This window comes from Populus alba, chromosome 19 (assembly GCF_005239225.2).
Source record: "Populus alba chromosome 19, ASM523922v2, whole genome shotgun sequence".
Lineage (NCBI taxonomy): Eukaryota > Viridiplantae > Streptophyta > Magnoliopsida > Malpighiales > Salicaceae > Populus > Populus alba.
Genome location: NC_133302.1, coordinates 11,810,707 through 11,827,224, shown reverse-complemented (window position 1 = coordinate 11,827,224; position 16,518 = coordinate 11,810,707). Strand labels below are relative to the sequence as shown.

General features: G+C 35.0%; 1 long non-coding RNA gene across 1 annotated transcript; it reads left to right on the top strand.

Annotated features, from left to right (window-relative positions):
• The first annotated feature begins 14,535 nt into the window (after positions 1–14,535).
• Positions 14,536–16,112, top strand: LOC140955007 (uncharacterized). Its single transcript, XR_012168727.1, has 3 exons — positions 14,536–14,779; positions 14,994–15,330; positions 16,053–16,112. It is a non-coding gene; the product is annotated as an uncharacterized lncRNA (long non-coding RNA).
• The last annotated feature ends 406 nt before the right edge of the window (positions 16,113–16,518 follow it).

The window sequence follows — 16,518 nt, the reverse complement described above, 5'->3', positions numbered from 1 at the left end:
ACGACCCAAGTAAGGTCAGATTCGGATTTTGGCGTAAAAAGCGCAACAGTCCAGGTTTACGGCAACAGTCATCATTCTCAATCCGACCATTGGATCGGGCTAATAGTTTATGTGGACTCTCCAGACATATCTTACTACCTTGGGTTAAAATTGCAGGTCAATCGGAGTTCGGGAAGGCACCCCAATACTGGTCAACAGAGGCTGTACGGATTTTGTTATTTACTTCCATTTGACTTGTGGACTTCCTATTTGATTAGGATTCTTTTCCTCCAAGGATGTGGGAGCTGGTTTTGGGAATTTCCTAGTTCCACAAGGATCTTTAATGAGGTGCAATATAATCTCCTAGTGTGGCAAGGATTCATTAACGTTTCAGAATCCTTTTCTTATAAGGATTCCTTATTCATCCTAGCTACACAAGGAAAGAAGGGCTGGTGGTATTTAATGACAAGTTACTTATTTTTATTATTTTCTTTCATGTTTGGGCTTAATTAATAGTTTGTTTTCAGCTAGGATCCAAGGCTTGTTTGGATCAGGTTATGGGCCTTTTAGTTTAGGGTTTTGGGCCAGTTTTGAGTGGACCTCATATAAGTCCACATAAGAGGTCCATTAGGGTTAATTTTTCAAGAACTATTTAAACTCATGTAAGCCACAATTTCGGCAGCTTTGATGATTATTATTCTGAAATTTTCAGTTTTAACGTGTGAGAGTGATTCTTGCATTCTTCAGTTCTTGAACGAACTGAATCTAACTTATCAAAGATTAACTGGCTTCGTGCCGTCATTCTACTCATTCCAATAGTGTTGGTGCCTTGGGGTAGGTTTTCATTGTGTCACACTCATATCAGACCTATTTCGGCTTTCCGGGATCAGATCTCAATCTTGATTGTGGGTTGCGTGACCACGTGATCACGAGGTTCGCATCAGTTGATATCAGAGCTAGACTCCGAAACAAGGTCATATCATTCTGTTATTTTCGTTTTTTTTTTTTTTAGTGTCCCTTAAGTTTTTCAGTGTTTGCATCCATATTCTTGTTCTTCGTGTCTGTGTCATCTAAGCAAAAAAAAAAAAAAATTTTATATTTCATCTTGTTACTGTCTCTAATCATATCAGTTTGTTAAAAAAAAAATCAGAAAGAAATAGAGAAAAGAGTGATTAGTTGAAATTTGAAGGATCATTCAATTTTTTGCCGCAGAAACATAAATCTTGGTGAACCATAAGCAAACCACCTCGGAATCAATTTAAACTTCATATTCAGTCTATTGGGGGTGGGATCGCATGATATATCAAAGTTGGGCTTATTATGATAGTATTTGCTTGAGGTTTTAATTCGAGTTTCAATTCTGCCGCAAAAACACTACTCTTAGTGAACCCTAGGTAAAACACCTTGGAATCAATTTAAACTTCATATTCAGTCTATTTGGGATGAGATCGCATCATATATCAAATTTGGACATATTTTGATATTGTTTGCTTGAGGTTTTAATTCGAGGTTCAATTCTGCCACAGAAACACTACTATTAGTGAGCCGTAAGAAAAACACCTTAGAATCTGTTGAAACTTCATATTATGTGTATTGGGGATGAGATCACACCATATATTAAATTTGGGCATATTTTGATTCCGGCTTCTAGAGGTTTTAATTGGAGGATCAATTCTGCCGCAAACTGATCATACAAGGAGTTTGGGTACCTAGAAATAAGAGAACGACGTATAAATTGATTTTTGGTGATTTCATAGTATTGTAATAATACAAATTAATTTCGAGGTCATTTGGATATCGGTTTCTTTAGGTTTCCCGAATTAGGTCTTGTTTTGTCGTAACGGGTCTGTTTGGTGTTATCTTTCAAAACTTGTTTTGTTTTTGTTGATTTCGTTCCTGTCATTATACTATCATCATATTTTGATATTTGGCTTTTGTTTGAGTCATTTTCATCACCCTCGCATTAGTTTGTTTTTCGATAAGTTCTGGTCCAAACAAAAGTCAGATTTGTATTCTCGAGTCTAAATCAATGTTCTTCATGCTATAAACTCTATTCTTGTCGTCGTCTTCTTGTTTTTTCCCCCTATATGTGTCATGTATTCACTAAGGGAGAGGGAACAGAGGAGGATTGTAGATCAACGATGCGAAATACTAAGCCATGGTTTGGGGGTTCTAGAACGAGAAGTTGATAAGTGTAGAAGATTATGCTATGATCTTGAAGCTTCATGGGAAAAAGAGGTACAACGCCAAAAGGATGAAAGACGAAGGAGAGTGGCTGTGGTTATCATTCAAAAGTATGCACGCAAGTGGTTAGTACGGCGTGCTTATTTGAAATGCTTGTCAGTCACTACTTCTATACAGTGTTGTTGGAGAAAGGTGTTAGCAATAAGGGGATTCCGAAGGCTTAAACAAGAGGCTACTGAAGTCACCATTAATGCCATTCAAGATTCGAGGGCGAATCTTCTTGAAGAGGGAGGGAATGATACGGTTCAGCCCTGTGATACGACCCAAGTAAGGTCAGATTCGGATTTTGGTGTAAAAAGCGCAACAGTCTAGGTTTACGGCAACAGTCATAATTCTCAATCCGACCGTTGTATCGGGCTAATATTTTATGTGGACTCTCCAGACAAATCTTACTACCTTGGGTTAACATTGCAGGTCAATCGGAGTTCGGGAAGGCACCCCAATACTGGTCAACAGAGGCTGTACGGATTTTGTTATTTACTTCCATTTGACTTGTGGACTTCCTATTTGATTAGGATTCTTTTCCTCCAAGGATGTGGGAGCTGGTTTTGGGAATTTCCTAGTTCCACAAGGATCTTTAATGAGTTGCAATATAATCTCCTAGTGTGGCAAGGATTCATTAATGTTTCAAAATCCTTTTCTTACAAGGATTCCTTATTCATCCTAGCTACACAAGGAAAGAAGGGCTGGTGGTATTTAATGACAAGTTACTTATTTTTATTATTTTCTTTCATGTTTGGGCTTAATTAATAGTTTGTTTTCAGCTAGGATCCAAGGCTTGTTTGGATCAGGTTTTGGGCCAGTTTTGAGTGGACCTCATATAAGTCCACATAAGAGGTCCATTAGGGTTAATTTTTCAAGAACTATTTAAACTCATGTAAGCCACAATTTCGGCAGCTTTGATGATTATTATTCTGAAATTTTCAGTTTTAACGTGTGAGAGTGATTCTTGCATTCTTCAGTTCTTGAACGAACTGAATCTGACTTATCGAAGATTAACTGGCTTCGTGGCGTCATTCTACTCATTCCAATAGTGTTGGTGCCTTGGGGCAGGTTTCCATTGTGTCGCACTCATATCAGACCTATTTCGGCTTTCCGGGATCAGATCTCAATCTTGATTGTGGGTTGCGTGACCACGTGATCACAAGCTTCGCATCAGAATAGGAGCTGTTAGAAGCTGCCATGAGGCCACAGCTGTTTCCAACTCTATCTCAACAACGTTGTCGTGCCTACTTGGAAGACAGACGTGGGTTTGTTGTTTTTTTAACTTTGAATTGTCTATATTTCTCAAACCAGTACTTGGTCAAGGAATGTTTGATCTGGAAATATTAAAGAAAAAAAATTGATAGCTTTCGAATAAAAGTAAGGTAAGAAAATATGAAGCTGATTGTTGTGAGTGGTGTTCATTTTCTTAAGTCAAATTTTTATTTTTAAAGCATTGCAACCTCTTTATACCAAAAATAATATATTCCTTGTCTAACTTACGTAGTTTGATAGCTTTCGAATATATTGTGTGATTACTCTAATATATATATTGTAAGGTAGAATGACAAGTTGAAATAAATTATCTACTAGAAGATGAAGATTCACAATATCAATCAACAAATTAAGTCATGAATAGGACAGACACAATAAGATAGATGTTGCAGTATAATAAAAACACATTGTGAGTGAATAAGAAATACAAATTATACTAAAATTAAGATTATATACTCCTTATTTAACTTAAATAGTTTGTATAAAATTAAAATTTTAAATTTATATGAAATAACATTACAAAAGACCTTCTAACAAATATAAAGGATGACCAACTTCTCTCTCTCTCTCTCTCTCACACACACACACACACACATATATATATATATATATAAAAGTTATTCACAAGCTTTCTTTCTTTCGTTTATTGTAGTTTAGAACTTTTGTTTATTGCTTTTCTTTACAATTTATTTTTACCTTCCTCGCTTTTCTTTATTGTTTTTCTAGTTTGTCATCCTTGTCTTATCTTAACCTGTTAAAGTGAAGTTAAAAATGCAACACTTAGCTTTATTTGTGAGGCCAATACTTCCTTCTACTTGGAATTAAGTTTTAATTATAATTTTTTTTATTGGAAAAAAAATAATATGTAGAATATTAATTAAAGAATCAAGGTAAGTTTTTTATATAAAGGTAAGTTGTATAAAGACCATATAGAGTGTAATATAGATGAAGACCATATTGAATCAAAAGCCTTAAAATGATCAGATTTTCATCAAATGATCATAATGACCACATTCTCTCTCTTTGATAGTGGATAGAAATATCAAAGGCTTATATAGATAAACAACACATTTTAGGAAATTTATAAAAAATAGATTCCAATTGATTGTCTGGACAAAATGAATCATTCCTAAGTTTTAATGTTATAGGAATTTTTCATATCAAATTAAAGTTATATGGACTCTTTAGATGCAATATTAATTTTAAAATGTTTAAACTTAATTTTATGTAATCTAAGTCTTTATAGAATTTAATTTGGCATTAAAATTTTTTTTTGTTAAAAACTAGTTGTATATAATGAAAAGTAATGCCTTATGAGAAATTCTTTTATCAAATATTTTGGTATTATCACTCAAATTATTTTTTAATAGATAACATAGAGTTTATCAAATGAGCTCTTGCATTTTGTATCACTAAAAAGCTTCTTACCCATTTTTTTTTAACCAAGTGATAAACTTTTAATTTTTTTAAAAATTGTACTTTATGCAATATTAATTTGAAAATGTTTAAACTTAATTTTAAGTAATCTAAGTCTTTATAGAATTTAATTTGGCATTTAAATTATTTTTTTTTGTTAAAAAATAGTTTTATTGCCAAAACTTGTACGTAATGCAAAGTAAAGCTTTATGAGAAATTCTTTTATCAAATATTTTGGTATTATCACACAAATTCTTTTTCATTGGATAACATAAAGTTTATCAAATGAGCTCTTGCATTTTTTATCTCTAAAAATTTTCTTATCCATTTTTTTTAACCAAGTGATAAACTTTTAATTTTTTAAAAAATTATACTTTAGTTATTTTAAACTCAAGAGCTAACTTTTCTTAAGTGATTAATTTATTTTACGTTCAACCTCCTGTATTCTTTTAAAAAAAAATGGTGTTATAACCATTCATAATAGATGAAAGAACACTCTAAAAGTTCATAAACAATTAACTGAAGATTTTTTTTTAATTTATAAATACGACTTATTCACTCCATGTGAACCAACTTACATCTTACAACACTTATGCTTACAAATTTGCTTATCTAAAATATTTCATTACTTTCGTAATCTTCTAAAAGTTTTAAGCTTTTCTTATATCAAATCATAATTTCACTTTCTTGAGCTTAAACAAATCATACTTTCTTGAGCTTAAACAAATCATAGCTTAAACAATCCCTCTCTTATGGATGTAAGGATTCATCCTCTGGATGGAATTGCTCCTAGTTATATTTTATGGTTTTAGTTGTCATGTCACTCGTTATATCATTACCAAATTTCAATGTTAGGTTTATGTTCATCATGCTTCCCTAGTAAGATTGTACAGGGATATCCTAAAGATGGTTTTAGCTAATACGTTTAAGTTGGATGATTATTAACCTGTTGGTTTTAAAAATATCCTTCATCGTATAGGAAAATGAACCTTAAAAGTTCATCTCAAGGCATGCAAGGTGCAAAAAGTATAGACCAGGAGAATCTAAATTGGTTAATAATACATATAAAATCAATCACATATTACAAATTATTCAACACAAATAAATTAAGTAGGACAAATGCAACATATACACTTATACAACAATTACACATTGCAAATTCATCTAAGTAAGTGAATTAATGCATTGAGGTTCTAATTTGACCTTGGGGAGTGGATGGACAAAAGATGTTGGATCAAAGGGAGGCAATGCCAGCTTATAGTGGCTAGCAGAAGCAAGACTAGAGTTCTGAGATAACGACACGTGGCGGTCACTCGTTGTGTTTAGATTTATACAAAACAACGACAAAAATGATGAAAAAAACTATGAGATCCTTGAATAAAAAGGGGTTTCAAATTGTGGCTACTATTGGGTGTATTTGAGGCTTTTTATGGGTTTATTGTTTGATCCAGGTTAAAGGGCTAGATTTTTTATGAAGGTTCAATCGGATTCAAGGGATAAGGCAAATGATTTGGGTGGTTTATTAGGTTTGGTCTATTGGATTTATGGTTGTGACACTATAGTGGATAAGAGGAAAAAGAAATATGTTGATTTGAGTTTGTAGGGCTGATTTGGTGGCATTGCCATAGGTGCATCTAATTGGAAGTGGTAGGGGTTGTTGCTACTGACATGGTGGTTGATTTTGGTCTGAATTCGGCAATGCTACTAACATGTTGTTTCTATTTTTTGTTGGGTGGTATGGTTGTCGTCAGGTAGTTTTTGTTTCTTTGCTTTTGCTTTTTTTCTTTTTCTAGAGTTAAGTTTCTATGTGTTTTTTTTTCTCTATTTATATTGTCTTGCTTCTCTCAAAAAAAAAAAAAGCCCAAACTCAAAATGATACTAAACCTTTATATTATATTTTTAATATTTTTTAAAATACATGGAAAAACGTTTTGGACAACCTTAGTAGTGTCAGGGAAATGCCATTATTCATTTATGTTTTGCCGATGACCTTATGATTTTATGTCGAGTAGATATGGATTTGGTAGGGATTGTAAGGAAAGTCTTCGATGATTTTGCTAGGTTGTCTAGGCTGGTCACAAATCTGGCAAAAAGCCAAGCTTTCTTATTAGGTGTTGATGATGAGCTTGGAGCTTCTTTGCAGATTCTTTTGGTTTTTAAGTTGGGTTATTTGTCGATCATGTATCTAAGAGTCTCTTTGATCTCTACTGGACTAAAACATAATGATTACATGTCTTTGGTTGGGCGAATTCTCTCAAGGATTAAGTTGTGGACTTTAACTTCTCTTACTTATGTTGAACATCTTCAACTGATCAAGTCTGTTCTCTTTTTTATCCAAGTATACTGGTATTTTATGTTTATTCTACCTTGTTCTATTATCATGAGAATTGAGGGCATTTTAATTGTCTTTCTCTTTAAGGGTTATTCTATTTTTTTTATTCTGTGGCTAAGGTAGCTATTCTCAAGCATGTTTGGAGACTACTTTTAGACATGTTATTAGTTTGGTCAAATTGAGTGCATAATATTTTGCTCGAGGGTTGTTCTTTCTAGCACGTTAGACCTCTTTCAATATCTTCTTGGGCCTAGAGGAAGATTTTTTTTTCCAGTAGAGATCAATGTAAAGAGATGTTTGTTTACTGTATTGATGATGGGGCTATTACCTCTATGTGATTAGACTACTAGTTGTTAGATGGGCAACAATTATGTGACCTGTTGCTTTTCAAGGTGCTATACTCTTCCGGGATGATCTAAGATACAAAGATGTCAAATATTTTTAAGGGTTCTTAGGCCTTTCCTCTTGGTAACCACCTTCTAGCCAATATGGGACTCCATTCACATCTATCCCTGGATCAACTCTCTAATTCATTATATCTGGAAAGGTCACTCTTTAGAAAAATTCACGATTGACTTGGCTTAGAAAACACTGAGGGATACCAGCCCTGAGGACATTATGCACCATTTACTCTAGTTCTCGAGCCGTAACCTATTGGTTGGCTTTATATTATGGACAAGTTGCATGTGCTTCACATCATTCCCTTCTCGGTGTGTATCTTTTGTGATTTCAATGTAGAGATTCATGACCATCTATTCTTTGAGGACCCTTTCTCAACCTTGATTTAGGGACATATCTTGGGCGTGAATCTCATTTTATGGCCATCCATGACATGGAAACCTCTACTTAAGTAAGCATCCTTACACCTCCAAAAAAGAAAGAAGTTCGCACATATTCTAGCTCAATTAGTCCTCTCACCATAGTCTGCTACTTAATCTGGTATGAGAGGAACAATAAAGTATATTCTCATATTTTCTAGACTCACTGAGAAAAACAAATCTAGAGTCAGATTTTCATATATCATTTTATATGGTCTTCATCATAGATTTTTGATTTAGTTAGATCCTGATTTGTAGACTTGTATCCTGGAATTTAGGTTCCAACTCAACTTAAGGCCATTTGGAGGCTCCCAAGATGACTATCTTTCTACTCCAACTGCTAGTTAGTGTTTGCCTGCAGAACCAGTCAACCGATTCCTGAGTTTTTTAGACTTTTGTTTTTCTATTTTTTTAGCTTCTTCTTTAGCTTTTGATTTGTTTTTATGTTACCTTAAGGTCTTTGATCCAAGTAACAAAACTATATACTTCTTGGTGCATGCTTCTCGTGTTTTGTATAATTTTTTTTCTTTTTATACAACTTACCTTTTTATATATAAAAAAAATTAGACTAATTAGTTCCATATAGGGTTTCCTTTTTCATTTTTGGGAAAAATATGGGACTCTTTATTTCATTCATAAAATTCACCTGTTTAATTTAGAATATTCTATTTCATATATATATAGAAAATTAGTCCTTTATATTTCTTTAAATTTTTTGTAGGATTGAGTTGAATCCTTTAAATTTATTTAAAACAATAATAACTAAATGTATTAGTTTGGCAGGAGAAAAGTATATATTTAGTACCCAATTTTATTTTATTTTTATATGAGATATAAACTTTTTTATTGTTTTCTATTTGCATGCCCACTCAACATGGACCTTAATGTTTAATATTAACATGTCTTATCTTTTTATCTTACTAATTCTTAATACCTTGCTTGTTAAATGGTTAATCTAGATTTGTGTTGTATAACTGATGCGAACCTCGGGATCACGTGGTCACGCAACCCACAATCAAGATTGAGATCTGATCCCGGAAAGCTGAAATAGGTCTGATATGAGTGCGACACAATGAAAACCTGCCCCAAGGCACCAACACTATTGGGATGAGTAGAATGACGCCACAAAACCAGTTAATCTTTGATAAGTCAGATTCAGTTTGTTCAAGAACTGAAGAATGCAAGAATCACTCTCACACGTTAAAACTGAAAAATTCAGAATAATAATCATCAAAGTTGTCGAAATTTTGGCCTACATGAGTTTAAATAGTTCTTGAAAAGTTAACCCTAATGGACCCTTTATGTGGACTTATATGAGGTCCACTCAAAACTGGCCCAAAACCCTAAAATGAAAAGCCCATAACTTAATCCAAACAAGCCTTGGATCCTAGCTTAAAACAAAGTATGAATTAAGCCCAAACATGCCTTGGGCTGTAGCTAACAAAATAAAATAAAGCCTTTATCTCATAGCCCAAATAAGGTTGTATTGGACCCCTCTTCCACATGGATAAGATGTACTAGGATCTCCTCTTGATACTCCAATGGACCTTCCAATTCTGACTTGGTGGAAACCTTCAAAACCAATGCATTCAATGCGTCTTTCAATGTCTTTGTCTTGGACCGAGTCATTGGTCCATTTGGAACATGTAATGGGTCCTTGCTGGTGTTTCTGGGCTGGTCCGCATCATCCCCTCTCTCCTAGAAAGGATTCGACCTCGAATCAAAATCTGTGTCAAACAAAGTAAGATCAGCAACATTAAAGGTAGCACTAACACTATACTCACCTGGAAGGTCGATTTTGTATGCGTTGTCATTGATTCTCTCTAAAACCTGAAAAGGACCATCACCACGAGGCTGTAATTTTGATTTCCTTTGGTTAGGATTACGCATGTGCACCCATACCCAATCACCGGGTTGGAAAACAACCAGTTTACGTCCCTTATTTGCTTTAGAAGCGTAAAGTCTGTTCTTTTTCTCTATTTGTAGTCGAACTCCTTCATGGAGTTCTCTAACCATCTTTGCCTTCTTTTCACCATCTAAACTTACCCTTTCTTCAAAAGGTAAAGGAATTAAGTCCATAGGAGTTAGTGGATTAAAACCATAAACAATTTCAAAAGGAGGAAAAGTAGTAGTTGAATGCACAGTTCTATTATAAGCAAACTCAACAAAAGGCAAACATTCTTCCCAACTTTTCAAATTCTTTTGAATTACAGAACGTAAAAGTTGGGATAATGTTCTATTCACTACCTTAGTTTGTCCATCTGTTTAAGGATGGCATGTTGTCAAAAATAAGAGTTTAGTTCCCAACTTTCCCCATAAGGTCTTCCAAAAGTAACTAAGGAACTTAACATCACGATCTGACACTATACTCTTAGGAATGCCATGCAAACATACAATCTATCTAAAGAACAAGTTTGCGATATGAGATGCATCATCTGTTTTATGGCATGCAATGAAATGCGCCATTTTAGAAAACCTATCAACCACAACAAAGATAGAGTCTCTACCTTTCTTTGACCTAGGTAAACCTAAAACAAAGTCTATAGAGATATCTACCCAAGGTTCAGTAGGCACAGGTAGTGGTGTATATAATCCATGCGGTTGTACTCTAGATTTTGCCTTTCTACAAGCAATGCACTGTTCACAAATTCGTTGCACATCTCTTTCATCTTTGGCCAATAGAAATGCTCATGCAATACATCCAAAGTTTTCGCCACCCCAAAGTGACCCATTAAACCACCCCCATGTGCTTCACGAACAAGAAATTCACGCAAAGAACTAGCAGGAACACACAATCTATTCTCTTTGAACAAATAACCATCCATCAAATAAAACTTACCGAAAGCCGAATGTCCACATGCATTATAAATCTTAGCAAAGTCAGAGTCATTATCATACAATTCCTTCACATATTCAAAACCTAACAATCTAGTATTCATGGTGTGTAAAAGAACATACCTGCGCGAGAGTGCATTAGCTACGATGTTCTCTTTCCCTTACTTATACTTGATTACGTAAGGGAAAGTTTCAATGAATTCAACCCATTTTGCATGCCTCCTATTCAACTTACCTTGTCCTTTCGGATGTTTCAAGGACTCATGATCCGAATGGATTACGAACTCTTTTGGCCACAAGTAATACTGCCATGTCTTAAGTGCTCTTACCAATGCATAGAGTTCTTTATCGTAAGTTGGACAGTTCAAGGTCGCTCCACTTAACTTCTCACTGAAATACGCAATAGGTCTCCGATCCTGCATCAAAATAGCACCTATTCCAATTCCAGACGCATCACATTCTATTTCAAATGCTTTTGTAAAGTTAGGTAAACCCAAAACAGGTGCAGAACATAATTTCTCTTTCAAAAGAACAAATGCCAATTCTTGTTCCTCTCCCCATTTAAACCCAACAGATTTTTTAACAACTTCATTTAAAGGGGCAGCTATTGTACTGAAATCTTTCACAAAACGCTTGTAAAAACTAGCTAACCTATGAAAACTCCTTACCTCACTTACCGATTTGGGTGTAGGCCAATCCCGGATGGCCTTAACTTTCTCCTCATCCATCTCGATACCCTGTGCAGTTACAACATAGCCAAGAAACACAATTTTTTCCATGCAAAAGGCACACTTTGTAAAATTAGCATACAATTTCTCACTACGCAACACACTAAGTACATTCGCAAATGATCAAGATGCTCAGTTAAGTTCTTGCTATATATCAAAATGTCATCAAAATACACAACCACAAACTTACCTATAAATGCACACAAAACATGATTCATTAAGCGCATAAATGTACTAGGTGCATTTGTAAGTCCAAACGGCATTAATAACCATTCATACAAACCATGTTTAGTTTTAAATGCTATTTTCCACTCATCACCTTCTTTCATCCTAATTTGATGGTACCCACTTTTCAAGTCAATTTTAGAGAAAATACAGGATCCATGTCACTCATCTAACATGTCATCAAGCCTAGGAATGGGATGTCTATATTTTACCGTTATGTTGTTGATGGCCCGACAATCAACACACATCCTCCATGTTCCATCCTTCTTTGGCACAAGTAGCACGGGTACAGCACACAGGCTCATACTCTCACGAATGTAGCCCTTTTCCATCAGCTCATCAACTTGCCTTTGAAGCTCCTTCGTCTCCTCGGGATTGCTTCAATAAGCTGGTCGGTTAGGAATTGAAGCTCCGGGTACGAAATCAATCTGATGCTCTATCCCCCTCAATGGTGGTAATCCGCTAGGAGTATCGTCGAGGAACACATCATCAAATCCCTGCAACAAAGAAATAGCAACACTAGGCACAATATGATCAAGATCATTAGTATTAAAGTAAGCCTCTTTGTACACAAGTAAGATCACTGGCTTTTTAGTGAAAAAATCTGACCTCACCCTCTCTAGCATAAAAATTGGGTTGTTTTTTAGTTTTTCCACACAATTCTCATCACACTTGCTCACTTTCTTCACTCCTCTTGTCTTACCTCCACTCTCGGCTAGATTTGGGTGTTTTTGAGTTGTGGTCGAATGGTTTGATTTGTTTGGAGTGTTGGCCGAATATTTGCTTGTGTTTGGATGGGTGGGCGAATGGGTTGTAGTGGTTTGGGTTCTAGCCGAATTTGACGGTCTTCTCTCCCCTTGTTCCTCACCTTGATTTTCTCTCCCCATCGCCTCATGCTCACTTTTTAGCTTTATTTGATCATCATACACCTGTTTGGGTGTAAGAGGTACAAGAGTGATGGTTTTACCATCTTTTACAATGGTATACCTATTTTTAACCCCATCATGAATTGCCTTCCTATCATATTGCCATGGTCTCCCCAACAAGATGTGACTTGCTTGCATTGGTACCACGTCGCACAGAACTTCATCAACATATTTCCCAATCGAAAATGGAACCACAACCTGTTTAGTCACTTTCACTTCACCACTATCATTCAGCCATTGCAATCTATATGGTTTAGCATGCTTAGCAGTACACAAATTCAGTTTACTAACAAGGGTGGCACTGCAAACATTAACACAACTTCCACTATCTATAACTAAACCACACACCTTTCTTTGTACGTAGCAACGCGTATGGAAGATGTTCTCCCTTTGTTCATTAGTATCATCTTCTTTGACCTGAACCTGAAGTGTTCGCCTTATAACCAAGGACTCCTCAACCGGTAATGCTAACTCATCCCCATCACTATCCTCCAATGGTGGCATGCCTTCACAATCAGAACTGTCACTTTCAGATTCCACATCACCATTATCTCTAATCATCATGATTCTCTTGTTTGGACACTCTGAAGCATAATGTCCATGTCCCTGACACCTGAAACATTTAACATCACGAGTACGTTTAGGTTGAGTTTCAGATTTACCTTTGGCATCAGTAGGGACATCAACTTTAGCCTTTGGTGGTTCAGTTCTAGAAGGACCAAAGGATCTTGGGCGGACAGTGCCCTCTCTCTTTAGATTCGGCTTCCAAGATGATGACGAACCCGAATTAAACGCTGGCCGAGCATGCCCCCTCCTAAGTTGTCTCTCCACCTTCGTCGCCATGTGAACCATGTCCTCTAGCTCCACATAGTGCTGTAGCTCAACCACATTAGCAATGTCCCGATTCAACCCATTAAGAAATCTAGCCATGATGGCTTATCTATCCTCAACAACATTAGCCTGAATCATTGCTATCTCCATCTCTTTGTGATATTCATCTATTGTCTTATAACCTTGATTCAGACCTTGGAGCTTCAGATATAAGTCTCTATGTAAACCCCCGTAAATAAAAATAAATAATAATAATAAAAAGAAAGAAAGAAAGAAAAAAAAAACAACACATAGGATCGAAGTAATGATGTTTCGATAAGTAATGGATATTTGGTATGAAAGAAATGAATAAATAGTAGGAATGCCAATAAATATGTCATGTGAGAGAGAGAATGATCTCCATAAACAAATTTATAGGTATTGTTGAAGTCGAAAAGAGATTCATGATTTTTAGTTTAAAACTTGTAATGTTGGCGAAACCAATGATGAGTTTCAATGGATAAAAGAATAAAAGCAAAAACCCAGAAAGATATGTAAACCCCAGTCAAAACATGTATTTTGACAAATTAATGATAAATATGGTAATATTGAATTTATTGAGTATAAATTAAGGGGAAATGTCATGAGGATCTAAGTAAATAAATTAATGCATGAAATTCAGATTTTAGCGTAAAAGACACCAATTGTCTAGTTTACGGTATCGATGATAGATCTCAATCCGACCGTTGGATCGGGCTGAAATTTTATAAGGAATCTCTAGACATATTGTTTTATATTAGGTTCAATTTTCGTGTCAATCGGAGTTTGGAAAGGATTTACGAGAGCACTGAAAATCAGGTAAATTGAAGAAGATGATACAAGGGGCATTAATAAGGGTATTTTTGTAATTTTATCAAAACAAATACTCTCCTCTCCTCTCTTTAAAAACAGAGCATGCCTGCAAATGGAAAAAATAGGAGGGAGACCATTTGTTTTGTCCCATTTTCTTCATTTTCTCTTCATTTCTTCAAGCTAAATAAAAAAGGAGTGTTCTTAGGAGGATTATATCCAAGAAAACAAATTAAATGACAACTTAGAGAGTTATAGAGCTTGAGAGAAACAAAGAGAAGAAGCTGGAAATTGGAAGAGGAGGACATGATTTTTGTAAATTTTTGCAAGAAGTCATTGAAATAAGTTAAAGTAGCAAAGGTAAGCAACATACCCTTTAGTAATTTCGTTTTTCTCTCTTGTTCTTGCATGAGGAGAAAAACCTCCAAGTTTAAAATTCTAGGGTTCATGTAAATATTTTAGGGGAGTAATTGTTCATGTGAATTTCGAGATTAATTGCATGATAATGGCTTGATTTGCTGATAAATAAAAGGAATAAATTGATTTGAAACTATGGGTTTTGGGATTGCAACAGGGCAGGCACTTCGGCAGCCATAGTTTGACTTTCCACCGTTGGATTAGATTGCTTTTTGGATATGTTATTATACTCAATGTCACCTGCATTCTGACCAGAGGGATTGTAAATGTCAGATTTGGTTTGAGGGCTGTCACCGGAGCAACATTTCTAGAAAATCACCCTTCAAGACAGCCTTGTTCGTCAGCCGTTATATCATTGTTTTCACCGTTGGATTGATCTCGATTTTGGATATGTTGTTCATCCCGATGTTATATAAATTATGAACGGTTTAGATCGGAAAAGAACACTCCTGCCAAAAATTGTGCTTCCCGAACAGCAGGTCTCCAAATTTCAGGTCAGTTCGGTATTGTTCTGATATCAGGAGTTTTAACCGTTGGATGTATGTTAATTTTGGATATGTTATTCTAATGATGATGATGTATAATTCCACCATTTGGATTTATTGAATTATAAATTTACAGAATGATGTTTTAAGTTTGGTTTGAGAAATATTGAATGAAAATATGAGGTTTAGCATAAAAAGTATGTTTTGGGACTAAGGATAATGACAATGGGTTTAATGATGATGGTTGTGTTTGTGTTATGTTTGAGTCATGTTTGATGTGTTGATAAGTGATGGCATAGTTAAATTCTATAAAGAATAGTGATTGACTAATACTTTGGTTGTGTTAGAATGGGAAATCATGTTGTAAGTTGAATTATGATATAAGGAATCATTTTGAGTGTGCTTTTGGAAAAATATGGCATGTGTAGTCATTGATGAAATTTAAGTTAAATTACATAGTTTGGTGATAGATTAAATGTCTTGGGACAAAAGAAAATCGGTGACGAAAAGTCATGCCCTTTGGACATTGAAGATCATTGATGAAGAATTGAATTAAATGGGCGTTTAATGTTAGTGTAAATAAATTCTAATGTAAATGAATTTAAATGACAAGAAAATAAATACATTCATGGAAATTGTTTACGGAAGTATTTGATTTTGTGAATTTATGAATGTTATGAATAAATCGGGAAGATTCAATAATGATTCAGGATGTTATATTAAAAATGTAGGAGAAGCATTCACTTGACTTCTTAGGAGCTCATATAGTAGAGCTTAAGGAGGGACCGCAAGAGGGGCACAACAACAACAAGGAAGAGCAAGTTGAGCTTCTGCAGCTGGTAGGTGTTCTATGCCTACACTTTTTACGTAGCGTTAATTTACTAATTTATTAAATTCTTGGTCTTTGCGTCTATGGGTGAAACCACAAAGAGAGAGGATAAAGTGAAATAAACAAGAAATTAAAAATGGATTTGAGTACTTGATTGGGTTAAGAATATGAATTACACTAGTAGACTTCGTTGATGATCATTACTCGAACTTGATTAGCCGGTCCCGAATAGCGGAGGCTAATGATGTTAGTAAGGTTTACTAACATCGGCATAATGATCCCTGAAAACGAGGGATACTGAACTTGATTAACTATTCGGGTGAGAATAGTTAATGATATTGACCGGTGCTGTCAATATCGGCAATCAC